Genomic DNA, 17234 nt, shown 5'->3' with positions numbered 1-17234 from the left:
ATCATTGGATTTTGCAACAACCTTATGAGGCAGGTGATATTATGATTCCCGTTTTTCAAATGAGGAAACTAAGGCTAAAAGGCTTAGAATATAAGCTCTTTGAGAGTAGGTATTGTTTCGTTCTTTATACTCATATCCTCAGCATGTCATACAATGACTTACAGTAATAGGCAGTTAAGAAATGTTGATTAATTGACTTGATCATGGAGCCAGACAGAGTCTGAGGCAGGCTTTCAATTCATATCATTCTGACTCCATGTGCAGCACCCATTACAACATACTCTCTGTTCCCTTAAATGCCTCTTCAAAGAATGACTCCAGTAGGAGAGTTGTCCATGCTCTGAGTCCCTTTTCTTAGCTGTTTTAACTGAAGCTGTTATCTCTAGATTAACAAATTAGCTCCAGAAAGCATATTCATGGATGAGAGGCAGTCTCAAAGTCAGGAAGGTCTGGGTTCAAATTCTGCCCATACTGGTTATGTGACTCACACAATTCATTTATTTTCTCAATAATATAAGCAACTCTTAAGACTGTCTAAATTGCAAAGCATGTATTGCTCTTCATTGTCAGAGGGGGTCTCCTCCCTGGTAGTTCCCGATACTCATGAAGTTAGAGATTCAGGCAAAAACCCAAATGTTAGTTCCAAGGAACCTGTTTTTTCCAAAAGCCTGAGTTCCGAATAGGCAGCCATCTCAGACTACCATTTTGGTGTGACTTGGTACCTGGCCACTTGTCAGTAAGGACTGCCCACCATTTAACTTATCTCTTATCCAGCCTAAATATTTCACTGGAAAGGCCTGTGATGAACCACCCACTTTCTGAAGGAGGAGAATTAGAACCACAGTTTCCAAGGTACTATAAGTGACAAAATGTGTGTACCCCAATGGTGTGGATTGCTGACCCCCTGTCCCTTTCATTCTTGCTTGTTGTAGGAGCATCAAGGACCAAGAGGAGACCAGATGAGTTTTCAAACCAGCCCTCAAACCCCCAGGAAAAGTTTATCCTTTGCCTCGCACTCTCTGCAATGCTGCAACTCATCCTCATTTCAGTCTTTTCCCTTCCTCTCATTCCTGTCCCACATTCCACCTCCATTGGCACCAGTTATGGTCCAGCTTTCAGATTGAGGCTGGGTCTCCATGTAAGAAGTGCTAGCTTGAGTTAAACCTAAATAAATAAACTGTCTTACCTGTCATCTGGAACTCAGCCAATCCTTAAAATTTATTAGATAGCTGTACTTTGGGTTAGAAGACCCAGGCAAAAACAGCTTTGCCAATACCCCACCTTTGTCCAAGAGAGAAATGACACTTATTAGACAGAGATCTCTCTCACTGATATAATCTAAAACTTCTAATTTGTGACATACACTTCCCCCAACCAGATGGGAAACCCAGAAATCACTCAGTCCCAGTTAGAGAGAGTGAGTGAACTCACTTGCTACTGGTTAGGGCTGGGGAAGGGGAAAATAGAAAAATCATCAGAAACTGGAACACTCTCATATTGTGAGAGTGGGACCAAAGTCTAGATTTTTCAAAACATCTCTTTCTTTCAATTAAATGTATAGTTTTCATTGATAATGTTATAATAGGTTTGCTCTCAACATTTGATGCACAAAACTCTTTCTTGAGGTCCAGAAATGATGAGAGTTTACCCAAGCAAGTACCTCTTTGCCCAGAAATTCTTCAGGTTGAATTTGGAGCACAGAGAGTGTTGCTGAGACCCAGGAATCCCAGGTCGATTGGGAACCATTATCTCAAAGTTCCCAGTAGCATCTTTCTCCTGGTCAGCAATTTAGGAAGGTCTGTTCTGGCCTGGCCCTTTGTCAACATAAGTGAGAATTACTCTAGGAAGGGGGAAAGAAATAAACATTTATATAGAACCTACTTTTTGCCAGGCACTGGGCTAAAACCAACGGAATTCATTAGGCCAGAGGCCATCATCTGGGACTAAAGGAGCCCCATTGAACTTGAATGGACTTTTAGGTCCAGTCCAGTAAGAATCCACGGACTTCCTCTTGCTCTTTGCCCCATTCCGAGAGTCAGCCACTACGCTGAGTTTGATTGGGAATTTCTATCTTACACGGGTGTTTTCCCTGTTCTCTTATTCTCCCTTTTTTAAACTTTCCAAAGTAAAGTTAGAATTGCTTCAATGTGCTAAATTTTTAGCCATGTGAGCTAAAACATTATTCTCATAATAATATCCAGTTTAAAACTTTAATTTAGCCTTGCAAATAACTGCTAGCTCAGAGTCTTGTGCATAGGACTTGCAGATAAATGCAAAAAATGTTGACCAACCCAGAATATACATATTCGCTCCACACTCTAGCCATGATGCTTAACTTGTATTATCAGATTAAGAACAAAGCAAATGCTTTCCCTATCTAGCCCACCAGACAGTTGCTCATTCTCCCTCCATGGAGCTGTGGCTTCTGCCCAAAAGTAGCTTTCATTCTGAACTGGAAACTCACTACTAAGGAAAAAAAGTCAGCCTCACAAATGTCCTTAGTGCTTTGCAACTAGCCCTCAAATTTTTCACTAAAGGGTCAGCAGGTGAGGGTTGCATATGCCATGTCAACCACCTCATCATTGTTTTTCTTCTCCAGCTGACTTCTGAGAAGCCCTCAAATGGTAAGGATCCTCTTTTGCGCCTTTCTTTTCAAGTTGTGAATACTTCATGCCCTGTGTTTCTCTTCACCATCACTCCCTCAACAAACTAAAGTCTACAGGGATTCTAACACCCTCCCCCTGTTTCTTCCCACTCCATGTCCCAGTCTCATGGCTTGCTCTAGCTTCCCTAGCTTTGCTTGGAATCATTTCATTAGAATCATAGGTGATAGAGTGAGGATGAAAGGGACCTCAAAAGATCATCTGGTCTAGCCTCATTTTGCAGACAAGGAAACTGAGGTCCAGAAAGGTTAGATGACTTACCTAAGATGAGCTAGTAAATGACAGAGGTAAGATTTTAACTACCCTAAAATCAAACACTATTCTACTGGGTAATGATCAGCCTACAAGTACCAGAATGATTTTTTCATGATTCTTTAATCCAAAATTCCTCGGTAGGACAAGAGGCAGAGCAGGAAGATTTGTCATCTGCTTCTTCAGAAGACAACTCCCAGTTATTCACTGGGACATTGAAAGGAGAACAAGGTGCTGACAACAACTTGGTCCTTAGCTCAGGAGGCATTTTGAGATTACCCCTCAATGATTATTCTTGGAGACAGATGCACCTCTGTGTTCCTTTTCAGAAATATCAGGTGATGTGCAGTTGTCTGAAAGTGGACAAAGATTAGGAATAAAATAGAAAGCATCCTAAAGTGCTTCTATTTTGCGTTCAAATGGTCTGAAGAAATATCACATTCACATTTCCAAAGGTCCTGCATCTTGTTCTAACAAGTATCTCACCCAGCTCTCCCAAAATTGATTATACCTTGATCTGAGTGAGAAGGGGAAAAGTAGGGGAAAGGAAATCTTGGTGCCATTTCTGCTTGAGACATTCTAGGCCAGAGCTTCTTATACTTTTTCCACTTTTGACCCCTTCTTAAACTGGGGGTCATAATGTAGGCCACATCTCACCAATGTGTTAATGGCACTATGTCTAAAATGTTAGTGGCCCTAGAGACAGTTACCCATTGGGGATTTCAGAAGGTAGTCAACACACGGAAGAGTATTTTCAGCACCATGGACAGCTGCACCAGAGGTTTAGATCTGTTGCCCAGATGTTGACTCTTGATTGCTTATTCATTAACCAGTAAAAACCATTAACCAGTTGATGCAAAAGTACATGTAACACTCAACTCACTGCATTCCAAAGCTTACCTGATTCCATCCAAATCTCCAGGGTTTAGCCTGGTCTAGCCAGGATCGCACCAAAAAAGGAAAGGAGGAAGACATTTTCTCATTGTCAGTGCCTCTGGGAGATCCAGCCTGGCCCTTTATTACCATTCCATGGAAAGAGATCAGAGAAATGAGGTCACTCCTGCAACTTGGGTCAGTTTGGAAGGACCATAATGTCCCTAATGAAACCTCACTTCTGAACTCAGTGACCTTATTTCCTGGCATGGAACCTAAAGCTCATCTGGCAATCTTAGGGACAAGGGGTTTTCTAGAATTAAGTTAAACCTTGTTGCCAAGAGCAAATAACCTGAAACAGAATCAGGCTAGGTCATAGCCAAAAAGGGACTACAAGTAGCCTGAGGTAAATCCAGAATTGAACTAAGCTAGATTCCCTGAACCTAGGCTTCCTAAGGACACTTACACCAATTAAACAAACACAAAACTCCCTTCTCCTTCAGATATAGTACTTTACCTGCAGGCAAAAGAGCTTTCCCTTTCATCTGAGGGAAGAGGAAGGGGAGCCAGACAAAACATTTTCTTGGCTTCACGGTCTCCCATATGGAAGGGAGGTTCGGTTCTTTCCAAACTATGAGGGACAATAACCCATTCACCAATCCTCCTGAGGGACAGTAGGGGAAACAAATCCTCTTCAGGCTCAAGATGCCTAGAGACCCTCTGGTAGGTCACAAAATGGATTCCATCTTGGATGGCTTCCAGGGCTATTAATTCTCCTAGCTCAACCTTGGGGCAGCATAGGTCGGATTGGGTATATCAGCTCTGAGTCAGAGAGGTAGAATGGCTTGAAAGGACCAAGATTATGAACGCCAGTCCAGCCTGGCACCACCAAATTGAAACCTGGGTAAAGAGTACAGGGCTGAAGTTGGAGTGACAATCATAAAGAGAATTCCCATCCTGCCAAAAAGAAAATCACAAATTGATTCCTAAAACCTGAGGTCTGCACCCCTTCTATCTGACCTCATCTATTAGTTTAAGCCAGACAGGGAAAAGAGAGGAAGGGGCTCCTGGAGGTGAGAAAAATCTAAGCCTCAAGGTTCACTTGTCTACTTTGTATTCTACTCAAAAAACTCAACCAGTAAATAGATAGTGAAGGTAGTGAATCTCAGCATATTTCTCCCAAAAATCTCCTGTGGACCAGAATTTTCAGTTAAAATCAAAGGATCTCGGTATTGATCAGTATTGCAGGTTGTTGTTGTTCAGATGTGTCCAACTCTCCATGACCCCATTTGGGTTTTTTCTTGGCAGAGATACTGGAGTGGTTTGTCATTTCCTTCTCCAGCTCATTTTATGGAAGAGGAAACTGGGGCAAAGAAGGTTACGGGATTACACAGCTAATAAGTGTCTGAGGCTGGATTTGAACTCAGGAAGATAGGTCTTCTTGATTCCAGGCCCAGTGCTCTCTATTGCACTACCCACATGCCCAAGGGTATTTACAGGTTCGGGGATCTCAGACTCCAACAGGACCCTGAGTAAATTTGCCTTGCTATTTGATAATGGGTGTGATCTAATTGGTTGACTCATCATACAGGGTATTTCATTGTATAGAAAAATAATTATTCATATTCTTTATTGGTTTTTGTGTGAAGATGCCTGGATATAGATTGCATTTATGTGCACATACACAAATCATCTATTTTTTAATAATTCACATATGTACACTATGCCTTTAAGTTCATGCTTTTCCCGACATTTTCATTAATCCAAGAAGACTTCATTGAAACTCTGTGAATGTGATATGTTTTCCAATCTGTCTAGCCACATCTGGTGACCCCATGTGAAGTCCGTCCTCAGTGCAAGTATTAGCAGCACCTTCATCTCATTGATATTTCTCCTCGCTGAAAGACTTTCCACTGCAGCAAAGGCACTAACACACACACACACACACACACACACACACACACACACACACACACATACACACACAAATGGGACTAAAAATAAAGAGAATTGCAGATAGGTCACTTTATCTTAACCTCAGTGTGTCCACTTTCTGTCTTCAAAAACATGGTGAAACATAGTAGCCAAATTTGGAGCAGAGAAGGGGACTTTAAAAACCAGTACCTATCTTTCTCAAAACCAAGGAGGAATTAGATTAGGAGAGGGAAAGGACTGAGGAACAGAGTGGGTTAGGGAGTTCCAAGGAGCATAGTTTTGAGGATCTGGAATCTACTCCAGTCAAATTCTTCTGAGCTCCCCAAACTCTGGTGTGACTTCATTGTATGCAGTTTTTTGGCTTCAAGGAAAATCAAAGCTTGAGAAATAAGTCAGGAACAAAAAGCAACTGATAAAGGAAAAGAAACGGAGCCAACTGAAAATAACAGTGGCTTCTGTTCATTCCAGAATTGTGTACCTTCTGAGACCAGATAGAAGTTAGGTGACTGTGAAGGGTTGTGTGTGTGTGTGTGTGTGTGTGTGTGTGTGTGTGTGTGTGTGTGTGTATGCTCATTCGTGCTCAAGCTTTCCCTGCATGGTGTCTGTATATGTGATTTCATCTTAATCTTCCTGTCTGAAAAGACTATTTCCACCTCCATTAATCAATAATTTTTTTTTTGTTTTGAGGTGTGTGCTATGTTTCATGATGGAAATCCCATGATTCTTTTATTATTAAATTAAAATATTAGCCCCAAGCCTTGTCACGATCAACATATAAGAACCTCCATTCAGACTGATTTAAAAATAGCAATAGTCCAATGAGCTTTCCTTTGGGGGGGGGGTTATTTTAAGGAGGAAAAGAAAGATTCCCTGGCCATTGAGAAGGGAAAAGGGAGAGGGAGAACAGTTCACTTGCCTTGAAAAGCACCAATAATTTCACCAGAGAACATGGAGGATGTCTTTGTTGGCTTTCTCCCCTCGCTATATCTATCAACAAAAGTAATAATACCCCACCCCACCCCCATTTATAGAAGTGTGCTTTATTATAAGGCTATAATGTGAGAAAAAAGCACACCACATAACCCTCACCCTTCCATTCTCCTGGGCCCTTCAAAGTAAGAGATGGGCCTTTGGATCAGATTCTCCCCCTAAACATACACACAGATATCTTTAATTCTCCACTGGTATTTGTGTCCAGTGAAATTAGAGCCTTAGACATTGTCCCTTCGAATGACTGATTTGGCTTATAGATGGAAAACTTTGGTGCAACGCTGCTTATCCACTGTATGTGTTGTGTTGTGTTGTATTGTTCTGTGTGTGATTGCAGGTTTATTTGTTATGGTTCTTGGAGGTCTGTCTGTCTGTCTAGAACCCTGATCGTGGCACTCTGGGAAGCTGTAGCAGACTTGATTCCGTGGGAGACCAAGCAGGGTGCGTGGGCGAAGGAGATAGAAAGAGAGGGAGATGAGGGAGGGGGAGAGAGAGAGAGCGAGCGAGCCATAGAATCTGTTATTTGCGTCACTCTAAGAGACGGGGCTATTTGCCTGACAAATATAAAGAATTAATTCCAGTTTTATCAATATCTGTCTTTGCTACAGTTGCTAAATACAACAGGGTGGGAGAAAGAAACTCTACAGATGTCTTTGCCAAGCAGCCTTGTATTGAGTGGTTGAGTGTTTTTGGGGAGGGGGCAGCTCATTTAGACGCCCCTCCCCACACTGCAGACCATATATTGCAAGAAGGGCTGCCTGTTTCTAGGCAGTTGTCCAGCCCTAATCCTGGGGTTTGCTGCCACTCTCTCCCGCCTCGCTTAATGTATTCTGCAGAGCACAAAGCTTTCTGGGCAGATGCATCCTCTCTGCTGAATTGGACCCTCTAAAGAGGAGAATCTGCACGTGACGTCAATGGCTGATAACTGACGCAGCCTTGCAAAGGAGACTCAAGGCGGCTTCTAGGCAGCGCCTTAATGAGTCTATTTTCTCCAAGCCCCCAGTAGTGAATTACTAGAACGCAAAACACACACACACACACACACACACACACACACACACACACACACTTAAAAACATACATTTTCCAGAGGCGTTGTGCTCCAAACACAAAGCGAATTTTACGAAGCATGGGTATGTGGGGTGGGTAGGGTGGGCAGGATTCTCTCTCTCTCTCTCTCTCTCTCTCTCTCTCTCTCTCTCTCTCTCTCTCTCTCTCACAGCACTGATCTCCGGAAGCCCCTCTGAAGAAGCAGCTCGGGGGACCCCCCCCAGGCACACAGTTAATCTGGTCAATGGAGGCATGTTGTTCAAGACAGAGAAAGCTGCCTACCTAAGACGGACAGCTTGGGAGACTAGGGGAGGATGGCAACAGGCAGAGACAGGGATGGAAGTGTGAATGGGGGTTAGTGCAGGTTGATAATATAGAAAACACTGGATGATTGTCTTTAAATTTTTTTTCTCTTCAATGATGCAACTGGAGATAGTGGTGCAGAAATAAGTGGGGGGGGGCTTAATTCACATTTAATGTTTTGGACGTAACGTTCCAGCGAAATGCCTTTGTGTGTAGATTTTTTTTTCAGTACTTACTAAAAATAGCATCGGGGTTTGATCGTGTTCCAGAAATAGACCAAGGGCTGTACTGGCATAAAAAGCCAGCGCGGGTGGAAGAAAACCTGGACATCACAACATTTAAAAAAAAAACTGTCTGGAAATTAATTGTTGGATTTTTCCTCTCTCTCTTTCCCTCGTTCTCCTTGTCTCTCTCCATTTTCCCTTTCCTTGCCCCTATGTTTCTTTCTCTCAAGGAGTTCCCGTTTGGGTAAGTAGTGTTATGTCATGTGCATGCTGCAGACAGTGAGTAGGAGCTGATATTTATTTACTTTATGCATGTTTCAGCCTTATTTTTGGCTGCTTTTTTTTTCTTTTTAAAGGGGAGAGGCGGGACAGGGGTAAGGGATATACTTGTGTGCATAATAAATTTGGTGCATGTAAGGGACCAAAAGAGATAGGGAATTCTTGAAGAACTGGGGATCTCCCTGATGAGAAATCTTTGCAATAGCTCCTGCAACTCTCTATGTCGGCGCTGTTGAGTCTCTCTCTCTCTCTCTCTCTCTCTCTCTCTCTCTCTCTCTCTCTCTCTCTCTCTCTCTCTCTCTCTCTCTCTCTTCCCCCCCCCCCCCCCCGCTTCGAGGTTGTTCATACTCGATCTGATGTCCCACATCTCTATTACAAACGCCCACTGTAGACTAAGGTTGCATGAAGGGGTGGGGGGCGGCGTAAATACAAGGAAAGGGTAAATGCACATGCACTCCGAAGAACTTCCCCACTCCTTTTGCAAAGCCAGCCTTCGACAACTCGGAGCTTACAGTGGACTCCAAGAGTGGGAGCTGTCCACTGGGGGCACAGTGCTGAAAACTCCGGGCAGATCAGCATAGGGCTCCTAGAGGCGGAGTTGGCTCGTGTTCTCGTTAAACCCTGCCTGAATGAGAGAGAGGGATGAGGAGGAGAGGGGGTTAATGGTATTCAAAGGGGGTTAGTCGTGACTCTGGTAAGAGCCTTAGGGAAAGGGAGATGGGAGGGAAAGTGGGAAGGGAAAAAAGGAGGGGGTTGGAGGAAGAGATGTTATATTCAAGGATGAGCAGAGACCTTGCTCTCCAGGAACCAAAGCCTGAGCCTGAGTCCTCGGTTCAATGCGTAAAGCTGTGATCAGAGCCTGGGTCTCCATTCGGAGTCCCCTGCTTCTTCCCGCCCCTATGTTTGAAAGATTTGTACCTGACTATAGTGACTCGCAAAATAGGAGGCTATAGGTTGCTTTATCCAGAATCTCTTTTCCTCCCACCTCGTCTCCCCCCTACTCCCCACCCACTCCCCCGCCACATTTCAAGGTGTTCCTATATTCAGCGGTTCTGGGGCGCGCCTTCGGGTGTGGTTTGTATTTTTATTGTTTCCCTTCCCTTTGCATCCTAGTCATCTCCTCTCCAGATGAGTTGGTGGAATGACTGAATTAGAAGCGAAGTCATAGAGGCTAACGCTTGGCAGTAACCTCAGAACTTGGGCTATGCTTTTCAGAAGGGGTGCGAGAGAACTAGTCTAAAGTGCCCAGATGTTATTAGCGACACCATGCACTCTCCAATGTTAGGGGAATCAAGGCGAACCGGCTACATCACAAATAGCCACAGACACATTTGGTGAACATCTATAGATAGGTGAGGTGGGAGGGAGGCAGAGTGAAAGAAATAGACGAGAGACTGAGCATCACACACAAAGACATTCATTCTGATTAACTCTGGAGGAAAAGGGAGAGGGATGGGGAAAAAAATACTCTTAAGCTGACCTGGAAAAGGGTGTGCAGACGCTGGCAAAAGAGAGAGGTCTGTCTCATAGACCTCCAATAAATGTGTGTTGGGGGCGGTGATGCAAAATCATATATAATTTAAAAATTGAGCACATACACACAGAGATACAAGCAGGAGAGATGAAATATCCAGAGGAGCTGGAGCACAAGGTTAAGCAGGAAGAGCTTCCTATCACTCGCCACTCCAGCCTAGCAATAACCGCTGTATTCCAGGGGCTGACCCCCATTCCCAGTGGAGCTGAGAGTAAAGGATGTGCAGAAGTTAGGAGGGGCCAAATTATTTTTAGTTTTGAAGAAGTCCCTCCCCTATATCCAGACCTCCCCCCTATGTCCAGACCTCCCCCCCATTACATTATCGTCCTTCTAAGTCCTTGATAAGAACGATAATAATACTCCAAAGTACATTTAATCTTGAAGCTTTATCCCAAACTAAAGCTATTCCCCAGACTCCTAGCACAATCCTCAAACTCCTTTCTGCCCTTCTCCTGGGGGCCCTCCTCTCCAAGTTGTTCCCTTTCCTCAACCTTCCTTTCTTCACCCTCCAAACACCTCAGCTTGTGTGGTTCTGTTTGCAAATTCAACCACTGTCGGAAAGAAAGAGGGAGAGGAAAGGGATATGGATGTGTATGTGTACGGGGAGGGGGCGGTTTAAAAGTACTCATAACACGTGGAACACATTACTGTAACACCCCTTATGTTACTAGGAAGGGGGCAAAAGAGCCATCTGAAAAAAAAAAATCCTACATCCCCGTCCCCAACCTCTTGGCACGAGTTTCCCCCACCCCCACCCGCCCCGAACTGGGCCCTATTAAATAATTCAATGGTGGCGGGGTAATTTTGCTTGAAACCAGCACGGATTCCCAAGTCGTGACTGCAAAAAGTGAGTAATGTCTTTCCGCTGCGTCACGGCTCTAGTCACAGTTCACTCCGAACTGAGAAGGAATCGTGACTTCGCCTGGAGACGTCCCCGAAAGGGGAGAGAGGGGAGGGGGAAAGACAACCAAAACCAAGAGTGGGGGAGATACCTACCCAATGAAAAGCGCTGTCAAGAGGGCATTTGCACCCAGCCGATCGCTGTCTCTAGCTCTCCCCACTATTCCCCCGCCAATCTGCCAGTCTCCCCCTCCTCCAAGTCTCGCTCCCTTCTCTCACTCGGACGAGGCTTCAACAAGTTGGAGAAAGGAGGGAACACAAGGGGTTAAGCAGCAGCAGCTGCTGCTGCAATTGCCAAGATCGTGACCCTCCCACACAGTACAGTAACTTATATACATACCTGGAGGAAGACTTGTTTGCCTTTGGGCTTTACTCTTTTGGGGGAGGGGAGGGGTATTGGGCTGGGTGGGAATGGTGCTGCCTCTCCAGATGGCTACTGTTGCCGGCGGACTCGCCACGGAGGGCGCCAAGAGAAAGGTAAGGAGAAGGTGCTTGATTCATTGGTTGGTTGACTAGCCCGCTCAGTAGAACTTTTTCCCAGGCTCGCTGCACTCCCCAGCAGTGGCTAAGCAGGCTGCCCGACTCTCGAGCTCTCCTCGAACGGGGCGGGCCAGACGCTCTATGTGTGTAGGTGCGTGTGCGCGCCTGAGTATGTGTATATGTGTGCAGCCGTCCTCCAGCAGAGGGGACAGGATAGGATGGGGTGGGGTGGGAGGGGGGAGTGGGTCTCAGGGCTGGAGGATGTGGTGCGTCCTGGGGTTGAGGCGATGGATGAGAGGAAGGTTGGAAATGGGGCGGGGGGTGGTGGAATGATACTGACTACCTTATATAGTCCCCTAGACCTATGCTTTATGTATGTGGATGCCTGCTAGTTCTGGCAGGAGCACGTCGCTTCCATTGTGGCGTTGGACAAACATGGAAACTTTTCCCTCCAAGTTCTTGAAATTCTTCCGTCCCACCCAGGTTGCTATTCCCTCTCCTGAATCAATTCCACATAAAGATGGTCTCTTCCCCCTAGAACACCAGTAGAGATGTGTAGGGGAATATGGGGGAGGAGGAAGCAAAGGAAATGGAACTCCAGCGCAAAAAAAGTAAAACCATACCTTGGAACTTTTTGAAGAACTGGAGAGAACCCTAGCTTTCTCTGCGCCCTCCATCTTCCTTTCCCCTGACTCCTTTCTCCTCCCATCTCTCCCTTCTTCTCTCCCCTCCCCCCCTGAGAAGGATGCAGAAACAGCCATTTGGTGGGCATTGTGGATGATCCTTGAAAACTCTCTCTTTGTAGGTTCCCTTCACCCTTTATTAAATAGAAAAGATGGTGCCTGGGGCTAGGCAGGGGCTCTCCCTAAGGTACTGGAATGAAACAACACCAAAGAGGAGAATTGGGTGATGAACACTCTATCTCCATTGGAGTCCATGGGGGTGGGAGAGAAGGGGAGCTTCTCTTTTAGTATCAGATATTTGTAACTTGGGGAGGAGGGGGCTCCTCATTTTCTAGCAATAGGTTGAATAACGTGGAGTTCGTGTTTATTTTATTTCCATCCTTGATTATCTTTTCATCTAGATGATCAGGTTTGGGTCTCATTGGAATGAGGTCTCTCTCTTGATTCTGCCCCTTCTGCCTCCCCCCCCCCCCCTTTTTCTGAGGCCGGGGCTGGGCGGGGGGTGTCGGTCTAACCAACTCGATCGCCTGGCAACAACAATATTTTAACGTGTCTGGTTTTTGTTGAATAATTAGAAATGGAAATGTTTCTCTCCGCTCCCCCCGCCTTCGGGGGCAAAAAAAAAAAAAAGAAATGTGAGGTCTCTCCTGATTGGTGGGTGACGATTTTAGTCCGCACCAATGAGCTGGCTGCCTGGTCCCTATTTATTTAGAGCTCTCCGGGAGAGTTCTCTCTTTACGCAGCGCCAGTAGTCGCGGTTGGAACCTCTGCTTGGGAGCGAGAAGAAGTTGCGGAGGGTGGGGTGGGGGTGGGGGGGTAGACTGGGAAGAAAACCTAATCGTACTTGTCTTCCGAGCATCCCGATCTTGGGGCTCGGAGCTCTCGGTCCCCCGATGGGGAACTGAGACTTGACTGGAAAAGAGGGCAGAATTTGGGTGACAGGGACGACGGGGAGTAGGGCGAAGGCTGAGCTCGGGGACCCCTACTCCGCTATCCCCTTCTCTTTCCCGCACACACACCTTTCTCCGGGCTGAGATGAGGGAGTTGAGTAGGATCGCCGTCGGTCTGGAGAAGGGGACGCGCCGTGAGAGAGAAAGAAGAGGGGAGAGAGAAAGGTGTGAGGAGTCCTGGGAGGGACTGGGGGGCTCGGGTGCGACTGGGAGACCAACCCCGTTCCCTTCAAGGTTTCGGCGATCTCCTGTCGTGAAGGCTGGGCGGCGGACCGAAGGAAGACGACGAGAGACCTTGTCCTTCGCGAATCTTTTTGCGGTCTGGGCTTGCTGTATATAACTATGTAGCCGGGAAGCCCTTACCCCAAAAAGCATTCGAGGAGGACACAATCGCCGAGGAATCATCGCGACCCGCCAGCGAGCCACAGCCGACGCCCCAGACTCGGCGTTCGCCAAGCCCGATTTCCCTCAAGCCGAGCCCCCCTAGCGCGCCCCCCCATACACATAACCCCAGCCGCAGCCTCTTTCCACCCCCGCCCCGAACTCCCAAGGTCGCCGCTCGAGGGAAGAGCCGCCTTCCCTACCCATCCCGTCCAGTCCAGTTCCCAGCGGCAGCAATTCCCCGAACCTCACGAAGTCTGCCTTCCCTTTCCCCCCCGAACTTTTTAATAGACTTTGTAGAACTGGGGGAATCGTGGCAGACGCTAGTGAGAGAGTTTGTGTTTTCGGGGGAATGAAGGATAACCAAAAATGCAATAAAAGTTTACAAAAAATCTCCCCCTAAGCGCCCCCGCACATACCCTAGCCCCCACCCCCCACCCCCCGAAGCTGCGGAAAATCAGTACAGTCCGAGGGCACCTCGAAGAGAAATGACTTCGAGGCACGTTAGCATCATTTTTTCCTAGGGTTATCAGCTTCCCAAACGGGTCCTAGGGAAAGAAATTAGTCTGGGTGGGGTAGGGCTCTTTGAGATTGGGGGAGGGGGACACATTAGAGATACCCAGACCAGAAATGAGGCTGGGGAAGGACAGCGACGGGTTGGGGAGACTCTGAAAAACGAAGGAGACTAAGGTGTCCAAAGCGCCACCGACTCTCCGGAGTCTCCTCCCTCCCTCCCTCCTCTCCTGTCCTTGCTTCCAACACAATTTGGGGAGCCTTCATCAGTCGGCCCCCTCGTATCCCCTGCCCTCAAAACAAGGGACCCCGAAAAATGTGAGAAAGCCCGAAGCTGGCGGGGAGGAGAGGGAGTCCCGGTGAGAAACTGATTTTGAGAAATGCGGTTTGCAAAGGGGGTTCAGCAGCAGCAGCAGCCCCGATGAGGGTAACTGCGGCATCAGTGGGGCCCCTGCTCTAGTCCCCCGCCCCTTACCCCGCTTTGCAGTGAGTCCTGACCATTTCAATCACTAGTCCCCTGAGTCAGGCCCATTTCCTAATCTGCTTTCCAGAGGCAACGGCGGGCTACCCGTCGTGACTGCAGCAATAGGACCCCCCCTCCCCCGACAGACATGTACGTCCATAGGGATGTGGACCTGGGCATAAGAATTAGTTTGAGAAAACCAGAGTCGAGGGCACGTTGCTTAGAGGACTTTACTTGATCCAGAAGGGCCTGGATTTTGCCCGTCTTTCCAAACACCCGAGAGGTCTCCCCCTTCTCTCAGGCCTGTGCCCCCACCCTGCCCATTCCCTCCCCTTACTATCCCCCCACTCTGAGCCAGAGGAGGAGTATGGAGCCTCGGGGCTGCAGCACTGCGCCAGCCTCCCCCCAGCTCAATCTAGAAACAGGCACCCGCGCACCAATGTGCGAGAAATCCAGACACTGGGGCCAAAAAGGCATCTCCCTCCCGAGATAAAAAAAATTTCCATTCTCCGAGTGCACCTTTGAGGAGAGTAAAAGGGTCCCTAAGACTTGACCATAGAACTAGGCAAAAGCAAAAGCCCTGGGGGGTTTCTCTCCCTGCCACTCGGCTGGGGCCGTCTGAGAAACGAAGGCTTTGGTTAAAGAGGTGAAAAAGGCCTTATTTCTGCTAAAAAAAATAATCTCTCCTGTTCCCCCCGACTCTTCCCCTGTTTATTATGCTACTGCAGTCCCTCTCCCCCCGTCATGGGCATCCTCTTCCTGTCCAGGCGGCCCAAGGAGTCACCTAGCCCGGAGGATTGCGGGGGAGACTAAGGCAGGGAACTTGGAAAGAGAGCTGGAGCAACAGGAGGAAAGGCGGTTCCCGGGTGCCGGGATCTCTCGGCTTGTCCTTCCCCTCCATCCTGCTCCTCTTACCCCAAGGGGATTCAAGGGTGGGGATGGGGAGCCAGGGCTCGGGTGGGGCCGTGGAAATCCCAGGCGTCTTGTTGCATCCGAGAGAGTCCCTGCGTTTGCCAGACAACTGTTGCTGCCTTGCTGAGAGGGTGCTTGGCGGCTGGTGGAAGGGGGAGAAAGGCTGGTTTTTCCTGTCCCCTGGTTGGGGAGGGATGGGAAAGCAGGGTGAGAGGAGGCACAGCTAGCCCTGGGCTGGGAGAAGAGAAGAAGTCCCCTTAACTCTGTCCCTTCTCCAACAGCAAAGTCAATGCAGTCTGCTTTTTGCTCGTGGGGCATTCCTCCGAGACCAGACCTCTCCCCGCTTCCTCCACTCCTCCTAAGCAAGGTGTAAAGTGGGGGACAGGACGGGGGAGGACAGATAAGATCTTTGTGAACCCTAAAAATGAGTCAGCCCCCCCCAAACCAAGGCACGGGGCCAGTATAAGGCCTGACTGCGTCCAGGTTTCTTCTGCAGCTTAAACCCAGACCTGCAACGTTGGCGCTGGCGCTCTGGCCCCGGCTCTTATCAGCCCCTGAACGCCCAGTTCCGGGGGGGGCAGGGTCCGGGTAGTCTATGAGCCAGGGTGGGCTTCCCCAAATGACCCGCTTCCCAAGCCTTCCGAAGTGTAAACACACACACACATGCAAAGCGGTGAGGCAAAACATGCAGCCCCAGGGAGCTACCTAGGGCGCAGAGAGAGCAGTGAGAGAGGAACTGGAGGCTTTTTGGCAACCCCTTCCCCTTAAATTGTTGCAAGGCAGGTGTACTGTCTCTGAGCCTGCAGGTTCCCTGCCTCTGCTCAGCTCCTGCCCAATTTTGACCAGCAAACAGCTGCTGCGTACAGCCCGGCTCGTCTAGCCGTCGTGGGGCTGGAATTACCTACCCCCAGGCCTTTTCTTCCCCACTACCCCCCTCCCTGGACCCACTAGAGACTGATTCCTCCAGGCGCCGCGATTATTTGTGTGGCCTCCTCCTACTTCCCGGGGCACCCCAGCTTTGAGAAGAGACAGGGCCACAATGGAAGGTTTGAATGCAGATGGGCATATCGAGGTTCCATTTCCCTTTCCACCAAATCTCCGAGGACTCTTCTAAACACGATTCTTTCAGACCCTCCTCCCCCACTGCAGGAAACTGAAGCCCATTCCCAACTTCTGGGAAAGCCCTCTGGATTCCTCCACTTTTTTTCCTTTTTTTAAAAATGTTCCCTGGCTAGTCCTGGCCAAGAGCTGATCTGTTGTTCTCTCCAGTGTCTTGGAGGCCAGCCCCCTCCCCAGCTTTTCCTGCTTTCTGGAGGTCCTCCAGTGACCTAGCCTCTTTCTTTTTCCTCACAGGTCTGAATTACTCTTCTTGCTGTTATGCCACGTGGAGCCCCATGAAAGCAAGAATAGGGGGATCGCAGAAGATCTGGGGACATCACTGACATAACAGGAGACCAAGGTTAGTGCAAAGTCACACAGGCACAGATCCTCTGCCCAGAAACACTCAGGCAGGGGCCAGCCACAGTTCACATACCATATCTATCTCCACACCTTCTTTACTTGGCAGCCCTGCTACAGGGGGCTTGTGACACCAGGGCATTTGGACCATTAAGGAAGTTTCAGGAGATGCTTTTAGAAATGATATGTAAAATATGTAAAAAGATCCAAGGAGAATGCCTTGAAAATCATGTTCTTGACATAAAGATCAGTAGAGAAAAATCCTGTAGGAGGTTCCTTCCAATCACACCCAGAGGTCCTGAGGGTCCAACTCACCAAGAAAAAATGGGCAAAGAAATCTTCTTTCATTGTGTAGTGTCAAGAGATCCCAAAGGCCCTTCTTTGTGGCTCT

General features: G+C 47.8%; 1 long non-coding RNA gene across 1 annotated transcript in view; it reads left to right on the top strand.

Annotated features, from left to right (window-relative positions):
- LOC140510084 (uncharacterized) overlaps nt 1-17234 on the top strand; it is an 84477-nt gene that overhangs the window by 17741 nt on the left and 49502 nt on the right. The window contains exon 2 of the long non-coding RNA XR_011969085.1: nt 16739-16844. This is a non-coding gene — a long non-coding RNA (uncharacterized lncRNA). The remainder of the gene's footprint in view (nt 1-16738; nt 16845-17234) is intronic.

Source organism: Notamacropus eugenii, chromosome 6 (assembly GCF_028372415.1).
Source record: "Notamacropus eugenii isolate mMacEug1 chromosome 6, mMacEug1.pri_v2, whole genome shotgun sequence".
NCBI lineage: Eukaryota > Metazoa > Chordata > Mammalia > Diprotodontia > Macropodidae > Notamacropus > Notamacropus eugenii.
The sequence above is the reverse complement of the archived record's forward strand: the minus strand, read 5'-3'. Positions and strand labels throughout refer to the sequence as shown.